Genomic DNA, 19,638 nt, shown 5'->3' with positions numbered 1-19,638 from the left:
GGAGGATAGTAGTACTGCCTACAGTGATAGGAAAGTCATGGAGAGGACAGGGTTTGTGTGGGAAGATGAGGAATTCCATTTGGGATATGTAAAGTCTGAGATGTCCGCCGGCGGGCCATCCAAGTAGAGATGTCCTGAAGGCAGGAGGAAATGTGAAACTGCTGAGGAGAGAACCCAGATCTGGAGATTTTGCATTTGGGAATCATCTGCATAGTTGAAGTCATGGGAGGGAGTAAAGTAGTTCTCCAACTGAATGGGTATGGCTGGAGAATAGAAAGGGGCCCTTCAAGCACCTAGTACAGTGCTCTGCACACAGTAAGCACTTAATAAATACCAGTGTTTGACTGACCAACCCAGAACTGAGCCTTGGGTAACCTCCAATTTTAGAGGATGAGAGACAGAGGAGGAGTCTGCAAAAGAGGATTCCAAGCAAAGACACTCGGGTTGAGGGCCTTGTAGTCCAGATTCATTCTCCGTTGGGAATCTCAGCAATACCCTGGCTGTCTCTGTGCAGTCTGTCTTCTCATTTCCCAAAGGTCTTTGGAAGGTGGCAGCTTTGTTGACAACTGGCTGGGATTTGATGGTTTTCTCATGCATTCCAGTGGAGAATTGCTCTTCCTGTTTCTTAAGACCCTGTTCAGCATAAGACAGTAGTGGCTTTTTGTTGTTTTCATTATTCCTTTTAAAATCAGATTGGAGACATTGGAATTCTGTCTCTTGCATATTCTTCACAATTGCACACATAATGGCTGTTTGTAATTATTCGTTCTCATTGGGACATTTTTCACATTACTATGTAGTTTTCTTTCTCCCCATTATATGTTTGAAGAGTAGATGGGTTTAAATTAGGGACTATCCAGTCAACCAGTTATCCACCAATAATATTTGATCACATACTGTATGTAGTGAGTGCTTGGGAGAGTTCAGTAGAGTTAGTAGGCATGATCTACACCTTCAAGGAGTTTTCAATCTTGCAGGGGAGACAGACACCAAATAATTTAAAGATCAGAGGAAAAAAGGAAAAGTCAATATGTACACAAATTAGTGCTTAAGTAATAAGTATGAAGATATTTGCAGATGTGTGATTACACAAAGGTAAGAGGACAGGAATGGGAGTCAGGAGACCCAGGTTCTAGTCCTGGCTCTGTGTGCCCTTGAGCAAGTCACTAAACTTTTCTGTACCTCAGTTTTCTCAACTGTAAAGTGGGGAAAAATTACCCGTTGTCCCTCTTCAACTGTGAACCCCATGTGGGTCGATGACTGTGCCAATCATTATCTTGCAGGTATTCCAGTGCTTAGCACATAGTAAGTGCTTAATAAATATCATCATCATCATTATTATTAGTGCAAAAGTGCTGAAGTGATCATTGAAGTCAAATTAAGAGAGAATAGAAATTAATTAGGAAAGACTTCCTGGAGGAGATATGATTTTGGAAGGGCTTTGCAGATGGGGAAAGAGTATGGTCTGGCAGATTTGAAAAGAGAGGAAGCTCCTGGCCGGGAAAAAGTGAGAGGAAAGAGGCTGGAGGCAGGAATGATAAGAACTAGGCCAAAGAAGGCAAGCTGGGATATAATGGGAGAAGGGAATGGAAAAGTGAAAGGGAGGGAGAACTGATTTAGTGACTTAAAGCAAATGGTCAGGAGTTTCTGCTTGATGCAGAGAGGGATGGGCAATCATTGAAAGTTTCTGAAGTGTGAGGAGAAGTAGAATGCTGTGGCAGGGGAATAATAATGGTATTGTGTTAACTCTGTGTAAAACACTATGCTAAGCACTGGGGTAATTATAAGGTAACTAGATTAGACAGACGCCCTGTCAGACCTGGGGCTCACAGTCTAACGTTGTAAGTAGATGATGACATTAATAAAGACAATAATGACAATAACAGTGGTATTTCTTAAAGGCTTACTATGTGCCAAACACTGAACTAATCCTGGGGGAGATAGAAGATAATCAGGTCAAATATGGTACCTGTCCTACAGTCAGCGATAGGGGAATGGGTATTTTATCCCCATTCCAACAGCTAAGGAAACTGAGGCCCAGAGAAATTAAGTGATTTTTCCCAAGCAAGGAAGTGGCACAGCTGGGATTAGAACCCAGTCCTCTGATTCCCATGCCCAAGTCTTTTCTACTAGATCATGCTGCTTTTTACTATTGTGGTATTTGTTATACTCTTACTAATGTGCCAAGCACTGAACTAAGCACAAAATAATCCAGTTGTACAATCATCCCTATCCTACTTGGGTCTCACAGTCTAAAGGGGAGGGAGAATGGGCATTTAATCCCCATTCAACAGATGAGGAGACTGAGACACAGGGAAGTTAAGTGATTTTACCAAGATCATACAGCAGTCAAGTGGCACAGAGTCAGGATTAGAACACAGGCCTCCTGACTCCCAGGCCTGTGCTCTTTCTATGAGGCTCCATGCTGCTTCTAAAGCCTCATAATCTTGCAGAGTGAAGTATGTACTCTAGAGAGGAGTGACCCGAGTCAGGGAGATCAGTGAGGAGTCTGATCTGGTAGTTACTTTGGAATATAAAAGGTGCCTGAAACAACTTGATAGTCTGCTGTGTGAACTTTGGCAAGTCTCTTAACTTCTGTGGACCTCAGTTACCTCATCTGATTAAGACTGTGAGCCTTATATGGAACAGGGACTGTGTCCAACCACTTGTATCTACCCCAGTGCTTAAAGCAGTGCCTGCCACATAGTAAGCCTGTGACAAATACCAGTAAGAAAAAAAAGGATCCTGGAAATGCAATGGAGGAAAAACTAATTGGATATAGGCACACACTTGAATGAGAAGGAAGGAAAATCCTAGGGGTTAGATTCCTGGCCGAGGAGCAAGAAGTCCTGAGTCTTTTACTTTGCTGCTCACTGTGTGACCTTGGGAAAATGACTTATTCTCTTTCATTCATTCATCGATTCATTCAATCGCATTTATGGAGCACTTACTATATGCAGAGCACTGTACTAGGTGCTTGGGAGAAAATAATAAAACAATTAACTGACACATTCCCTGCCCAAAAGGAGCTTACAGTCTAGATGGGGGGAGACAGACAATATGAATAAATAAATTAAAGATAGGTACATAAGTGCAGTGGGCCTGGGAAGAGGGAAGAACAAAAGGAGCAAGTCCAGGCGACACAGAAGGGAGTGAGAGAAAAGGAAGGTGGAGGGGGTAGGGGGCTTAGTCAGGGAAGGCCTCTTGGAGGAGATGTGTCTTCAGTAAGGCTTTGAAGTTGGAGAGAGTGATTGTCAGATATGAAAAGGGAGGGCATCCCAGGACAGAGGCAGCACATGGGAAATAGGTCAGAGGTGAGTTAGGCAAGACCAAGGCACAGTGGGAATTTGGTTTCTCTATGTCAAAACATAGAGAAGATGGCATTATTGGAAATGCATTGTGCTCTTTGGAGGAAATCAATATCATCCCCACTCTCATCTCAGCAGTTCGGTATTCTCAGTCATCCACAGAACTCATGTACATGTCACTGTACATATGCCACTATGTAAGGACTTATTTGTTCACTTTTCCATCTTAAAATTTTCTTATTAAAGCTAGCCGTATTTTTGCTTTCCCGCTGAACTGCAAATAGGTGTGACAAGGCCTGTCTCCTCATATAATTTAAAGCTTCTTGAGAGCAGGGTTCTTTCTTTTATCTCTGTTGTATTTCTCTCAAGTGTTTAATGGAGCACTTGGCACTTGGTTGAATCTCAATTAATACTTCTGATTGACTGAATTATAAAATATTAAAGACCCAGTTTCCCCCTTCTGTTTCCAAAAGGCAAACACCTGGGATATTTTCATTCACTTACTGACCACCTACCTTGTGCAGAGAACTGGGAAAAAACAAAACAGACTGTGAGCACCCACACTAGAAGCCGAGTTTAATTCTCACTTCTAAGGATATATGGGGAGGGGATTTGGTGGGAAAATTCAAATAGTAAAAATTGTAAGTCAACATTTGACAAGAACGAGAGACGAAAAAGAGAAGCAGCATGGCCTAGTGGACAGAGCATGGGCCCGGACATCAGAAGGAAGTGGGTTCTAAACCTGGCTCTGCCACTTGTCTCCTGTGTGACCCTGGCCAAGTCACTTAACTTCTCTGTGCCTCAGTTTTCTCATCTTTAAAACAGGGATTAAGACTGTGAGACCCATGTGGGACATGGACTGTGTCCAACCTGATTAACTTGTATCTACCCCAGGATTTATCCTGGCACATACTAAGCGCTTGACAAATACCACACACACACAAGAAAAGTCAAAGTGCAATTGGATCTATTAGATCTCTCTCTGTTCTGGCAGGCTGCACCACAGCCTTCTCAAAGTTCTAAATGTTTGTCAAGGAACATATTGCTGCTGCTGTTTCTGCTGGTTCTTCCGGTTGTGGTGTCTGTGAGGATGGGGGGGAGGAAGTATGTTGTTATTCCCCCCTCCCAGCCTCACAGCACTTCTCTGTAATTTATTATATTAATGTCTGTCTCTCCCCACTCTAGACTGTAAGCTCATTGTAGGCAGGGAATGTGTCTCTTTATTGTTGTATGCTCCCAAGCCTTAGTAAATTGCTCTGCACTCAGTAAATGCTCAATAAATAAGATTGAATGAATGAATGAATGACAAGGGTGGGGAGTGGTGCTTCAGAATCAGATGGTTTGTTGAGACCCTGTGATCAGATAGGTCAGATCTCGACTGACTGCGTGCAAGAGATCCTTTCAGGAGATTGTCAGGAAGTGGAAGGGACTCTCAAGCTCGCTCAGGGGATACAGACAAAAGAGATGGAGCCCAGAAAATGTATGAGAATCACTGTCATTGATATTTATTGAGTGCTTACTGTGTGCACAGCATGGTCCTAAGCGTTTGGGAACGTACACTATAACAGAATTGTGCGACAAGTTTCCTGCCCTCAACGAGCAGGAAACTAGAGGGGGAGACAGACATTAAAAATACATAAGTGCTGTGGGGCTGAGGGTGGAGTGAATATCAAGTGCCTAAAGGATATGGATCCAAGTGCATGGGTGACAGAAAGGAGTAGGGGCTTGAGGGCTTAGTTGGGGAAGGCATCCTGGAGGAAGTGTGATTTTAAACAGGTTTTGAAGTTGGAGAGAGTGGTGGTCTGTCATATATGGAGGAAGGAGTTTAACAGGCCAGATGAGGATGTGGGCAACTGGTTGACAGTGAGATAGATGAGATGGAGGTGCAGCGAATAGGTTGGCGTTAGAGGAATGAAGCGTAGAGACTGGGTTGTTTTAGGAAATCATTTGTATTTATTGAGAGTATAAAGTGTGTAGAACACTGTACTAAGCTCTTGGGAGAGTACAATATAACAATAAAGAGACATTCCCTGCCCATATCTAGCTTGCGGTCTAGATGGGGAGACAAACATTAATGTAAATTAATTACAGATAGGGACATAGAGTGCCGTGAATAAAGGGAGCAAGTCAGCGAGGTAAGGCAAGAAGGGGAGAGCTGAGTGAATGCTTTAAAGAGGATGGCAAGGAATTTCTGGGTGATGCAGAAGTGGAATCCTCTGGAATCCTCTATCCCTTGACAGTTTTCGACCGGATAGAGTCCTAGGGCAGGACACAGCAAGTAGGCTTGTAAAGCTGTAAGGAAAATGGGGAAAATAGACTCCATCAATCACAGCTCATCTCTGGCTGATTCTTCCTGCCCCTGCTAGAGCCCAGAGGTAGGCCACTGGGGATTTAAGGAGCAGGAGGGTGGGTCGTATAGCGAAAGAGTCAGTCAGTTAGTTGTTTGAGTGCTTACCGTGTGCAGAGCACTGAACTAAGCACTGGGGAGAGTATGCAGATGCATTCCCTGCCCACAAAGAGCTTACAGTCTAGCGGGGGAGACAGACATTAATATAAATAAATTACTGAAGAGTACATAACTGCTGTGGGGCTCGGAGAGGGGGTAAGTCAGAGAACATGTCAGGGCGATGCAGAAGGGAGTGAGAGGAAGAGGAAAGAAGGGCTTAGTCAGGGAAGACTTCTTGGGGGAGATGTGCCTTCGATAAGGCTTTGAAGTTGGGGGAGAGCAATTGTCTGTAGGATATGAGAAGGGAGGGCGTTCCAGGCCAGAGGCAGGACCAGGGTGAGAGGTCGGGGGACAGACAGGAGAGATCGAAATTGGAAGTGAAAAGCCAAGTCGGCATTTCAGCCCCAATGGAGGCCGGGTTTCTGCTCCCAGGAGTAGAGCCACAAGGGTGGCGATAGGCAGATTTTGCAGACAACTGCAGATATGGGAGGAGGAGCTGCTGAGAGGGAAGATAGAGTGGGATGGTAGGGAAGAGATTGAAATCGACAGATGCCGCAGACAGCCTTAGGGGTGGGAAGTCTCTTCATTTGCATGAGGACCTTTTGGATGCAAACACATCCACAGTGTCGGTTACTTTTGTTGGACCATTATCTGTCCTCTGGTGTTCCTCAAAGGGCAAAGAAACCCTGCAGCACAGGCATTTATCATTTACCTCACCTGAATATTTGAGGGAGGTTTTGTATGGGTGGCGTTTAAATAAATTCACCCTTTTGCAAAACCTTTTCAACCGGGGTCAAAAAGATTCTTCATCATCATCCATTTCATTCACTTATTCGATCATTCGAAAGCCTCTTGAATCTTTCCTCGGGGCAGAGTATTGTACTGGGTGCTTGGGTCAGAATAATAACAGTAATAATAATTATGGTATTTCTTAAGCACTTACTATGTGCCAAGCACTGTTCTAAGCACTGGGGTAGATATAAGGTAATCAGGTTGTCCCACGTGGGGCTCACAGTCTTAATCCCTATTTTACAGATGAGGTAACTGAGGCACAGAGAAGTTAAGTGACTTGCCCAAAGTCACACAGCTGGCAAGTGGAGGAGCCAGGATTAGAACCCATGACCTCTGACTCCCAAGCCAGTGCTCCTTTCACTAAGCCATGCTGCTTCTCTTATCTATTCAGTATTTATTCTCCTATTTATTTCATATTCAATATTAAGCTCTTACTTGTATTGAGCACTGTACTAAGCATGGCGGAAGAAAACCAGCAAAGGGAGCAAGGAAACCCATAACTGCCATGCCTCTCCTTGTTCCCTTTTGACCCCTGCCCTTCCCTCCCTATGCCCTTAACATGTTTACCAAGCCCAGAAATTATTTTATTCCCAAGACCTAGACTTAGATTAAGGTACGGAGTACAGTCAACATATCCGGACAGCTCGGTATTATTTATCAGGAAAGTGGGGGTGTTTTATAATCTCTTGAAGAGCTCAGAGCTGAAATAAAAACCTACTCAAGTCCTCAGGTGAATGGAGCCCAGATCCTTTTATTGCAAAAGATAAACCTACCCCTGCCCTACCTAGGTTCAGGCATAGACTTTTTCAGGAGGTTTCGACATCTCCAAAGATCACTTGCTTTAGTCTCGGTTGCTCTTCGTTTCAACTCCACTAAGGGTCCCATCCACTGAGGGGTGGGGTGAAGGGACAGGGGGCTGCTGCGGTGGCAGGGAGAGTGAATGGGTGGTGAGAGGAATTGGTCAAGGGGTGTTGGGGAATTGAGAGACCCACCCCCCAAATCTAATGGACTCTACTCTGTCCTCGATTCTCCTCGACCTCATTGCTGCCATTGACATTGTGGACCACTCTCTTCTGGTGAAAACTCGATCCAACCATGGCATTTTTGACACAGTCCTCTCCTGGTTCTCCTGTTACCACTCCAGCTGGTCCTTTTGGTCTCTTTCCATAAATCATATTTATTGAGCACTTTCTGTGTGCAATTGGGAGAGTACAATAAAACATTATAACAGATTCATTCCCTGTCCACAACAAGCTTAGAGTCTAGAGGTCTCTTTTGCTGGCTCTCTCTCTGCCTTCTTCCCTAAAGGTTCTGTTTTGGGTCCTCTTTTCTCATTTTACATTCAGTTCCTCGGGAAGCTCATTCACTCCCATGGTTTCAACTACCACCTGTAAGCAGATGACTCCCAAATCTACCTCACTAGCCCTGACCTCCTTCCTTTTCTACAATTCTATTATCCTCTTGCTTCTAGGGTACTTCAACATGGATGTCCCACCAACACCTCAAACTCAAAATGTCCAAAACCAAATTCCTCAACTTCCCTCCCAAGTCCTCTCCTTCACTTATTTTCTTCTATTCATTCTTATTTTCTACTCATTCGTTCCTGTGGCTTCAACTACCATCTCTATGCAGATGATTCCTAAATCTATATCTCCAGCCTGATCTCTCTCCCTCTCTGCAGTCTCACATTTCTTCCTGCCTTTAAGACATCTCTGCTTGGATGTCCTGCAGTTACTTCAAACTTAATATGTCCAAAACAGAACTCCTTATCTTCCCACCCAAGCCATCAATGTAGACAGCACTTCCATCTTTCCTGTCTCAAAAGCCCATAACCTTGGTGTTATCCTTGACTTCTTTCTCTCGTTCCACCCAAATTTTCAGTCTATCACTAAATCCTGTCAGTTCAACCTTTGCAACATTTCTAAAATCTGTTCTTTCCTCTCCATCCGAACTGCTACCATGTTAATCCCAGCTCTGCCACTTGGCAGTTGTGTGACTGTGGGCAAGTCACTTAACTTCTCTATGCCTCAGTTACCTCATCTGTAAAATGGGGATGAAGACTGTGAGCCTCACATGGGACAACCTGATTACCCTGTATCTAGCCCAGCGCTTAGAACAGTGCTCTGCACATAGTAAATGCTTAACAAATACCAACATTATTATTATTAATAATCCAAACACACTTATCCTATCCTGTCTTGATTACTGTATCAGCCTCTTTGCCGACCTCCCTGCCTCCTGTCTCTCCCCTCTCCAGTCAATATTTCACTTTGCTGCCTGGATCCTTTTTCTACAGAAACATTCAGTCCATGTTTCTCCACGCCTCAAGAACCTCCAGTAGTTGCCCATCCACCTCCGTATCAAACAGAAACTCCTTACCGTAGGCTTTAAAGCACTCAATCACCTTGCCCCCTTCTAGCTTACCACCATGATTTCCTACTACAACCCAACTTGCACATTTTGCTCCACTAATGCCAACCTACTCACTGCACTTTCATCTCGTCTATCTCACTGCTGATCTCTCACCAATGTCCTTGCTGTGGCCCAGAATGCTCGTATTTTCATATTCAACAGACAATTACTCTCTCACCTTCAAAGCCTTACTGCAGGCACATCATTCATTCAATAGTATTTATTGAGCTCTTACTATGTGCGGAGCACTGTACTAAGTGCTTGGACCTTCCCTGACTAAACCCTCATTTCCCACTCCTTTCAACATTGCCCTGACTTGCTCCCTTTATTCACCACCACCCATGACCCCACAGAACCTATGTACATATCAGTAATTTATTTATTTATATTAATGTCTGTCTCTCACTCTGGACTGTAAGCTCACTGTGGGCAAGGAATATGTCTGCTATATTGATGTTTGTATTCTCCTAAGCACTTAGTACAGTGCCCTGCGCATAGTAAGTGCTCAATAAATGTGATTGATTTTCCCATGACAGTGGACACCTCCACTATCCTCCCCATCATTGAGCACATGCTTCTCTACTCCTCAAAAATGAACTGGTTGCCCTTTTCTCTTTGCAGCAAACAAAAACTCCTGACCGTTGGCTATGAAGTATTTAATCAGCTTTCTCTTTATCCATGCTCTTCTCACACTAACCCCCGCTCCCAGTTCACATGCTTAGTTTCAAGTTCAGCTACTCCCTCTACCTTGTTCTCACTTCTCCCACTGCCAAACTCTTGCTCATGTCCTCCCTGCTATCTGGAACTCTATCTCCCCTTGCATATCTATGGAGATGCAGCTGTGGAGAATCCAGCCCTGTTAGCCTCTCCTCAGCCTCCATGCCTAGCCAGAGAGAGATTCTGCCAGGTGGTGTGGGGGAAGGGAAGGCTCAGCCTTCTACGGGCCTTGCAGCCATGGCTCAGTTGAGCCATGGTCCAGAGCGCCGATGTGGTTGCATTAGTTTCTTATAGCCAGCCAATATCCGTGTCACCTTAACCCAACAGATAAAATAAATAAAGCTTGGGGCCTTGAGAGCCATTTTCAAACATGAGTTTTGCCTGCAGTTTGGGATCCTGCCTCTGGAAGCCCCTAACCTCTACACCCTGTCAAATATCACATCGAACAACGCTGTCATTAGCCCATCCTACTCTATCTCATCGTTTTCTCCCCCTCCACTCTTGTCCCCCAACTATTTCCCTTCTGACAAGGTGGTCTTCCCATCAATTTCAAAGAACCCTCCTTTCCCTTGCCATCCCCTGCTTGGAAGAGCCTTGACTGTGAACCCATCCACTCCATCTCTCCCCAGGACCAATACCAGGGGAGTTAAGTCAATACATCTTAATCCAAATAAGCAATGTGCTGTGGGAAGAACCCACCACATGGGCTGGGGGGGGAAAGAGTCCAGTGGGGAGCTGAAGAGTACAGCTGGGTCTCTGGGGAGAGATCAGAGAGAGGTGAATCAATCAATCAGTCAATCAATCAATTGTATTTTTTGAGCGCTTACTATGTGCAGAGTACTATACTAAGCACTTGGGTCAGTGCAATATAACAGAGTTGGTAGACCCATTCTCTGCCCACAAGGGGCTTACAGACTAAAGGGAACTGTAGAGGAGCCTGAGGATTGAGTTGGGAGCTACTGCTGAATTGGACTGGCTTGGTTTGGTCCAGTTAGACTAGGCTGAACACAGCATCCACAGAAGTCAGTCGTATTTATTGTGTGCTTACTCTATGCAGAGCACTACTAAGCCCTTGGGAGAGTACAAAACAGGAACAAAGAGACACATTCCCTGTCCATACTGAGTTCACCCCACCTCCATATGAGGTATGTCCATCTGATTTCAGGAAGGACCACCAGGCTGGATGGGGAATGGGGCTGTGTATCACAGAGAGGGAGCCCTGGGGCTAGGATTGGGTAGCAATGACTAGTCATGAGGTCTGTCTGGGAGAATATGGAGTTGGGCGGGGTGGTAGGCTGTTTATTGAGCAGAGGGTGGGGCTGGGGTGAGATGGGTGATGAGTGGGGCTTCCATGTCTGTCTTCTCTGGGGTGGCAGCCAGTGGTGACTGATCGCATCAGTCCCTGTCTAATCTTGGGCAGCCTCATACCGCCCACCAAGTCCACCTCCTCCATAAGCAGGCTTCTCTCACTAGATAAAATCTAGTTGAAAATGTAACTATGTACAGTATTTATTACCTGGTGTTTTTGCCAATGGTTCTCTACGTGTTATACTATCTCTAGGGTGGCATGGCCTGTTTTAATATGTGAAAAATAGGACTCAAATGTTGGGTGTCTTGTGGAAGATCCATGGATGCTCCCTAAGCAGCTTATCGTTGATGAAACTGAATATTCACATTTTGACGTATTTCACATTTTCATCCTAGGATTTCCAGAAACGTCAACTTTTGTGGGAACAAATTCCTTTGTACAAATCAGATAGTAAGCCCTTCAAAAGCAATCAGTTAATCAATGAGCACTAACACTTACAAAGTACTGTTACTAAGCGCTTGGAAAAATACAAAATGATAGAGTTGGCAAACATGACCCCCACCCACAAGGACCTTACAGTCTACAGGGGGAGGCCAACATTAAAATAAATTACAGATAGGAGAAAGAGAGTATAAAGATATGTACCTAAGTGCTGTGGAGCTGGGATGAGTATCCAATGCTTAAGAGGTACACAGCCAAGTACATAAGGGAATGCAGAGAGAAAAGCAGGTAGGGAGAAATGAGGGCTTACTCAGGGAAGGCCTTCTGGAGAAGACATGATTTTGGTAGGGCTTTGAAGGTCAGAGGAGTGGTGGTTAGTCAGATATGAAGGGGGAGAGAGTTCCAGGCCAGAGGGAGGATCTGGACAAGGTGTTGGCAGCGAAATAGATGAAACTGAGGTACAGTGAGTAGCCTGGAGTTAGAGGAGTGAAATGTGTAGGTTGGTAGGAAATCAGGGAGGTAAGGTAGAAGGGGAAAACCTGATTGAGTGCTTTAAAGTTCACGGTAAGGAGTTTCTATTTGATGCAGAGGTGGATGGACAACCATTGGAGGTTTTTTAAGAGGTAGGGATATGTGGACTGAATGTATTTTTAGAAAAATGAACCGGGCACCAGAGCGAAGAAAGGACTGGAGTGGAGGGAGACAGGAGGCAGGGAGGTCATTGAGAAGGCTGAGGCAGTAGTCAAGGCAGAATACAAGAAGTGCTTGAATCAGTGCAGTAGCAGTTTGAATGGGGAGGAAAGGGCAGATTTTAGAGATGTGAAGGTAGAACCAAGAGGATTTCATGACAGACTGAATGTGTGGGTTAGATGAGAGAGATGAGTCAAGGATCATGCCAGGGTTATGGGCTTGTGAGGCAGGGAGGATGGTAATGATGTCTACGGTGATAGGAAAGTCAGGGGGAGGACAGGGTTTGGAAGGGAAGATGAAGAGTTCTGTCTTGAGATGATCTTTTTTGTATAGTGCCAAGTTGGTTGTGAAATCCTGTGCACAACAGTCCTGTGTTTTTTTTTAATCTTATGGTATTTGTTAAGCACTTACTATGTGGCAGGCACTGTACTAAGCTGGGGGGTAGATACAAGTTTATCAGGTTGGACACAAGGGGCTCACAGTCCTAATCCCCAGTAATGTTCAGTAATTTGTAAGTAATGATCACTACTCCAATTTTGCAGATGGGGAAAGTGAGACATTGGTGAGTTCAATCATCAAATCACAGAGACAGAAGGGACCTAGAAAATCAGCTAGTCCAGCTCTCTGCCTTGAAACCATCCAGGACAGATGGATTTCTATGTGTTTCTCATTAAAGATCTCCAGGGGATGGAATTTTCTCAATCTACCTTGGCAGCCTTATCCAAGGTCTGTCTATTCAACTCACCCTTGCTGCTCTTTTAAACCTTGAAGCAAGTCATTCTGAGGTTAGAATGGGGCTGGGCTCCTTGTTCTGAGCCCCACATCCAGTCTAGAGCAGCTAAAGTAAAATCCATGGGATTGGTAAATCTCCCAAATAAGTGTTCATACTGGTATAGAGGATAAAACTTTAACTTTCCGTGTTGTACCCCGTTTAGACTGTGAGCCCATTATTGGGCAGGGATCACCTCTATCCGTGGCTGAATTGTACATTCAAAGCGCTTAATACAGTGCTCTGCAAATAGTAAGCACTCAGTAAATACGAGTAAATGAATGAATGAATCTCCAGACACAACGGTCCCTGTTGCATCTCCCAAATCAATCAATCAATCAATCAGTGGTATATATTAAGCGCTTACTATGTGCAGAGCACTGTACTAAGTACTTGGGAGAGAACAATACAACAGAATCCATCCAATAGCAGGTTAAAGACTTCCCTTTAAACTGTTCAGTTTGATTCTAATCACTGGATGATCGGAAGACAGCCCAAAATATGTTATTGACCTTCATGCTTGAAAAGATCCCATACTGTCATTTGCTTGGGTGGTATGCTGTGGCTTGAGGACAAGTTTTTCCTGTGCCTTATCTTTTGTGCTTCTGACTTGTCTCACCCCTTGGGTGTTGTTTGCAAAACAGTTCAAGGGATAATAGTGTCATTGCTCCAACTGTCTGCCAATGATTGAATTGCAATGCAAATCTCCTAGACTTTATAACACACCTTTTAATACCAGAGAAGAAACTTGGTCACAGAGAGGCTTCCTTTTCCAGATAGCTGGTAAATTTCCCATCAGACAAAGTGAAATGCCCTCCCTGTATCCCGTGCTAAAATCCTCTTTTGGTAGGTATGGATTATTTTATTTGTAGAGTGATGTCTCCAGTCTACAAAAGGCGATGAAGTATTTTCCACACCTTTAAGACAGTCTGCAGTGGTGGTTCTCCAGTACTAAATGTCTTGGTTACCCAAATCCTAACTAGTATTTATTACTCAGAAGTTAATAATAGGGGAAAAAACCCCAACAACGTTGAATTATAAATGATTTTCTTAGCCCAAAATATCCTGAAGATGAGTTCATTTGGATTGGAGAGCAAGACTTTGACTAAAAAATGTTTAAGCTTGGGTATATTCTAGGGGCAATTGCACTAGTTTAAATCCAAGTCCCTTGGGAGGGACCTTGGGGGGTTGGAAAATAATTCACTTCTTTAGACTCTGGAGTCTCTTATTGGGCTCTGGTGTTAGTACCACCAAACAGAGTTGTTTGGTGCCTAAGATAAGAACTCTGCAACTATTGTGCCAATTCATATAACATGAAGCAAGTATTCATTAACTTTGAGAGATGTACAGTCCTCTAGATGTAAGCTCGTCGTGTGCAGGGAACATGTCTTCCAACTCTGTTAAGTTGTACTCTCCCAAGCACTTAGCACAGTGCTCTTTACACAGTAGGCGCTCAATAAATACAATTGATTGATTGATTGGAGAAGAATTCAGAGTAGTAACAGCTCCAGTGAGAGTTAAAAACAATCTTGATTATTGGCAGAGTTTTAATATACTTCCACGATATTTGTGTTAACATTTGGAATTATTTCTCTAATATAGACCTGCTGGAGAAGAAGTTAAACAGAACTTTTACCCGCCCCCAGCCCCCACTGCCGTCTACCCGTAAGAACTAGTTTTTTATCAGTGTTATCAAAGTGTTTTTCACAACTGTCAATCAGTAATTGACTGATCTCTTTACAAGGATTCAGTATTTTATTTGGATTAAAAAAAAAAACGAAAACAAAATAGTACTATGCAAATGAGTCCAGTAGCTCAGCTGTGACTAATTGGCTTACTTTCAATTGTCCTTAATTATTTTCTGATTTGGTATCAAAATAACTACCAAGCAAAAATTTACACAGGCCAAGATCTTCCTCCTTTAAAAAAGTAAATTCCATGTTCGAGGAGGGGCCAGAGGGGCAAAACATTTCAGAAAACTGCATCAAATCCAAGACAACTTCTGTCTTCATGATTTAGCACTCTTGTTTACTGTGCCCAGTACACGACTGAAGATTATCAACCCATATTTCCAGGGCTGGGGCTTGTACTTGATGGATATCTTCACTGAATTTTGATTAGGCCTGGCAGGCTTCCTAATTGACTCTTGCCTCTGATGACGAAGTGTCCACATGCCCCTCCTGTCTGCTCAGAGACGTTGGCTCAGCCAGTTATCAGCTTTCCTATAGTAACCATCCCAAATAAACAAAAGGTAGCCCTATGCAAGATGATGAATCTTGGACTTTACCAGCCTGCTCCTTCGCTCAAGGACATCCAATCGTTGGCTTTCATAAAATGGGAAAAGGAGTTTGAATGGGGAAAGAATGTTGACCTCGAAGGAAAAATTCAGTTTTTCAGATGAGGTTAAAAACTTTGAACAGAAATCAGACATCATTATCATGCCCCAGGAAACACAGTAAGATCAACTCTCCCCTTTATGCCCACAGGGTAGGAGTTTTTCTTTGCCCCTCTCCCTGTCTCATGGCAAAAAGGGAGAATCTTCTGAGCGTGCTGGGTTTGCAGTTACACAGAAGCCCAGTTGCTGAAATTTTGCTTTGGTGAATTCTGGTCTAGCATTGCCTGCATTCACCCCCTCCTCATCACATCACAAGTCCTATCCACCCACTTTGGAGTGTGCAGTCTGGGGAAGTGCAGGGGGCAAGTATACCTACAGACCAAATCCTACCCGGGGTCTCTCCACTAGTACAGAGAGTGGGGGTAGGGTGTGAGATGAATGCCCACCTCCCCCCCATTCATTCATTCTTATTTATTGAGTGCTCACTGTGTGCAGAGCACTGTACTAAGCACTTGGGAGAGTACAGTGTAACAATAAAACAGACACATTCCCTTCCCACAAGGAGCTTAAAGTCTAGAGGGTAGACCTCCCCTAGGCAAGCAGGCATCTACTGCCCATTTATGCTCTCTTCCCTGAGCTGAGAAAGGAAGAAGTCAACACAGTGGTACATTTATTTCAGAATTTACAATGTTCCACTGGACCAGGACTCCCAACATGGGTGTGATGGACTCCTTGGAGCAGACTGGACCATTCATGAGGGAGGATTGAGAAGTCAGGCTCCTGGAGTTAGGTTTCCAGGGCTGGAGGCTTCAAATTAAACACTTCCACGGTACACAATTGAAATCGGTTTAGGGTACCAAACAATGTGCCGAGAGTAAACTGCTATTGCTCTCCCTTCTCTTCTACCTCATGCCTCAGTCTTTGCATTTCCCTGCTCCTTTTCATTCTTAGCCAGCTGAAGGGCCATCTTAACCCTAATAGGCCAATCTAAAGTACAGCTGAAAATATAAAGTTTTCAGGAAAGCCCTCTCCCTATGTTTTTCTTTCTAAGGAATTAGGTTCAGAGAGGATTAGTAGAGCAAACTTTCACAGAGTTTGCCAGAATTAGAGAAACACCTCTCAGCACACTGGTTCATTACTTAAACAGGCAGCTGACTTTCTTGCCCCTCCGTGACTGAGCTCTTCTGTACCAGTAACACGAACCGCATTACCCGCACATCCTAAAACTGCTCTTTTTCTTGCCCTGGTCTATCCTTACGGCTTGTGGTTGTCAAACAGGAAGTTTGACAACCCTCCCCATTTTCATTCTAAACCCTGGGGTGAGGTTACTGTTTTCAGTCTCCTCAACCCATATGCCCTCCTCCAGTCAGTCAGGCCCCAAGTAAATTTGCTCGATCTGTGTCTTTACTCTATGCTAAGTAGAGAGAACAAAAAGGATCTGCTTCTCTGGATAATAACTAAGCCAAGGACGTTGTGTTCTATCTACATGATGAAATGCAGATTTCCTATTGAAAGGCAAATCCTCCATTTTAAAAGGTGGCAGAGAAAGATAGGGAGGAGGGAAAAAAAGAGAATTCCAGCTGGTTATGTTTAGAGGTTTAAAAAGAGTTCAAATTCAAGAATATCGATTGTGAATTGATTACATTCTCATTTACTTTAAGTTCTTGCCTCTCAGTCAGTATTTCGTTCTGAGGGAACTAGCGCTGGTTTCAGTGATAAAGGCTTACTTGTCTAAGTGTGCTATTTCTGTTGTATTTTTGCCAGTTAATGAGGGCCTTGAGCTTGCTGATATATTTTCTGAGGATGACTGTGCTGTGCATAAGTTGATTTACTGTTCATATTTTCATACCCTGCTTCCTTCATTGCTTCTTCATTCAGCAACATCTTCTCCCTGGTAGCCTCACCTTTGCTCTTCTTCGAAGTCATTTGCAAAAGGCAAATTTCCTGAGAGTTCTGTGCCTCGCTATCAATATAATGTTGGATTTTCAGGTTCTCCTCAACTTAAGACCTTTTCTGAGGTTTTGCTTAGGATAGTGGTTTGAACAACTGTTTGACCACAGACTCCTTAAATTCGTTTTTGCTATTTTCTTGGCATCCTCCCTTTTTTAAAAAAATGGTATTTGTTAAAGTGCTTATGGTGTGCCAGGCACCATACTAAGCACTGGGGTAGATACACCACTAGTCAGGTTGGACACAATCCATATCCCACACGGGACTCACAGTCTTAATCCCCATTTTACAGATGAAGTGATTGAGTCTCAGAGAAGTTAAATGACTTGCCCAAGGTCAGACGGCAGACAAGTGGCCGTGCCGGAAATAGAACCCTGATCCTTCTGACTCCCAGGCCTGTGCCTATCCATAGGTCACGCTACGTGATGCAAATAGTCTGACCTAGCTGCACAGCCCCAGAAAGGGGCCTGATGTGTATTCTGCCAGGAGTTCACACTGCTGTAGCAATTCTGTCTTCCTTAGCAACGATTTTGCTCCACCAATTTTAAAGCAATGGAAACAAAATCTCTTCCAGGCTGCTGTGCGTTCAGAACCCAGACCCGAGCAGCATCTAAAATGTTCTCCGATGTGCGTCTCTCCCGCTAGTCTGTAAGCTTGTTCCGGGCAGGGAAGGCGTCTGCTAATTCTTTGTATTTTACTCTCCCAAGCTCTAAGTACAGTGCTCTGCACATAGTAAGAGCTGAATGATACCATTGATTGATTGGTCCTGGAAGAAGGCCAGAAACAGAGATGTGTGGAAGAAGAGTAAGGGGCTATCACACCTGCACATCCACTCACACCCACCCATACAACCACACACCCTGCTCCCCTCCACTCCCTCCTCCTGTTGGCTTCAGCTGGGCCACAGTTTGCAATTGTGTTTTGCTTCTCTGTGCGGTATGGGAGATTAAATAACCAGATTTTTCAGGTGAGTCCATCCCTGTTTGTTAAAGTCCTGTGACCAGTTATTTTGGTCCCTTTGACTTGTGGCCCTACCATGATTACTATTTGATTACTATCAAGAAACTGACTAAAAGGTGAAAATAGAAGCCACAACAGGAAATAAGCAACTGCAAATGAGGTATTTTATTTCATATTCGCTGCCAACAAATGATGAAAATCAAACTCGTTCATAATTGCCTGGAAACTTCTAGTTTTTTTAAAAAAGGCCAGTTCAGAAGAGTTTTGTATATGTAGGTAACTGTCTCATTTCTAATCTGGAAAGAGAAAGAAAATGATAAAGGAATTCCCCTTCCAGTATTAATGGTCCAGACTCATGTTCCTCTCCACACGGGTCAGAAGGAGAACCTCGGGCTGGAGGAGACTGGGAGTCTGGCTGTCTGATACTGATGGAGAAAGGTGATTTAAAAAGGAATGTGGAAATAGCAGAAAAGTCTCGCTCCTCTTTTCTGCCCTTCCTTTGACTCTTGTGGAGAGGGTTTAAGGTCAAAGGCAACTACAGTAACAAGTAAAGAATGAGTGAAGTATAGCTATAACGTATGTCCAAGTGGACACCGAACATGTCTATCTATCCTATTTAGATCTCTGATTTTCTGACAAAAAATGGAATCCATAGCTGGGGAGATCATTTTTTTTTTTCCACTGCTTTTTTAATTGACCAAGGAAAAAAAAGTTTGAAGTGGGCTTTTAAACTGTATTTATTGTTTTCTCGAGGCTTTGGAACCGGCCTCGGGGGCCATTATTATTTCCCCCTTTTGTGCAGGAACCCAAACAGTCCTACCTGCAGGTTTCCTGGGTGTGCCCTTCTGGAGGAAGGGAGGGGAAGGGGAAGAAGAGGTCAGGAGTCCTAATTCTCCACTCCTCATCTACCTTGCCGTAGATGGCTGCTGCCCTCTACTCCCCGGTCTAAAGTGTATGAGTGGCTTTGGGACTCCAGAAATGGGAGAGGCACTCTAGGGGAGGTTGGGATAGTACATTCTGCACGCATATCAGCCGCCTAACATTTATTAAGCTCTTACCGAATGCCTAATGCTGTACTAAGGGGCCGTGTGGATTTTGCACGCCGTGGAGTGGTTAAGATCACTGGCTCGGAGTAACTAGCAATTTGGAAACAATTTGGAACAGATGAGCCAACATTCATTCATTCAATCCTATTTATTAAGCGCTGATTGTGTGCAGAGCACTGTACTAAGCAGCGTGGTTTAATGGAAAGGGCACGGATTTGGGAGTCAGAGGACATGGGTTCTAATAACAATAATAATAATGATGGTATTTGTGAAGTGCTTACTGTGTGCCAAACACTGTTCTAAGCTCTGGGGTAGGTACAAGGTCATCAGGTTGTCCCACGTCGGGCTCATGGTCTCAATCCCTATTTTACAGATGAGGTAACAGGCACAGAGAAGTTAAGTGACTTTCCCAAGGTCACACAGCAGATGTTTAGTACAGTGCCTGGCACATAGTAAGCACTTA

The sequence above is a fragment of the Ornithorhynchus anatinus genome, chromosome 3 (assembly GCF_004115215.2).
Source record: "Ornithorhynchus anatinus isolate Pmale09 chromosome 3, mOrnAna1.pri.v4, whole genome shotgun sequence".
Lineage (NCBI taxonomy): Eukaryota > Metazoa > Chordata > Mammalia > Monotremata > Ornithorhynchidae > Ornithorhynchus > Ornithorhynchus anatinus.
Note: the sequence above shows the minus strand (reverse complement) of the source record.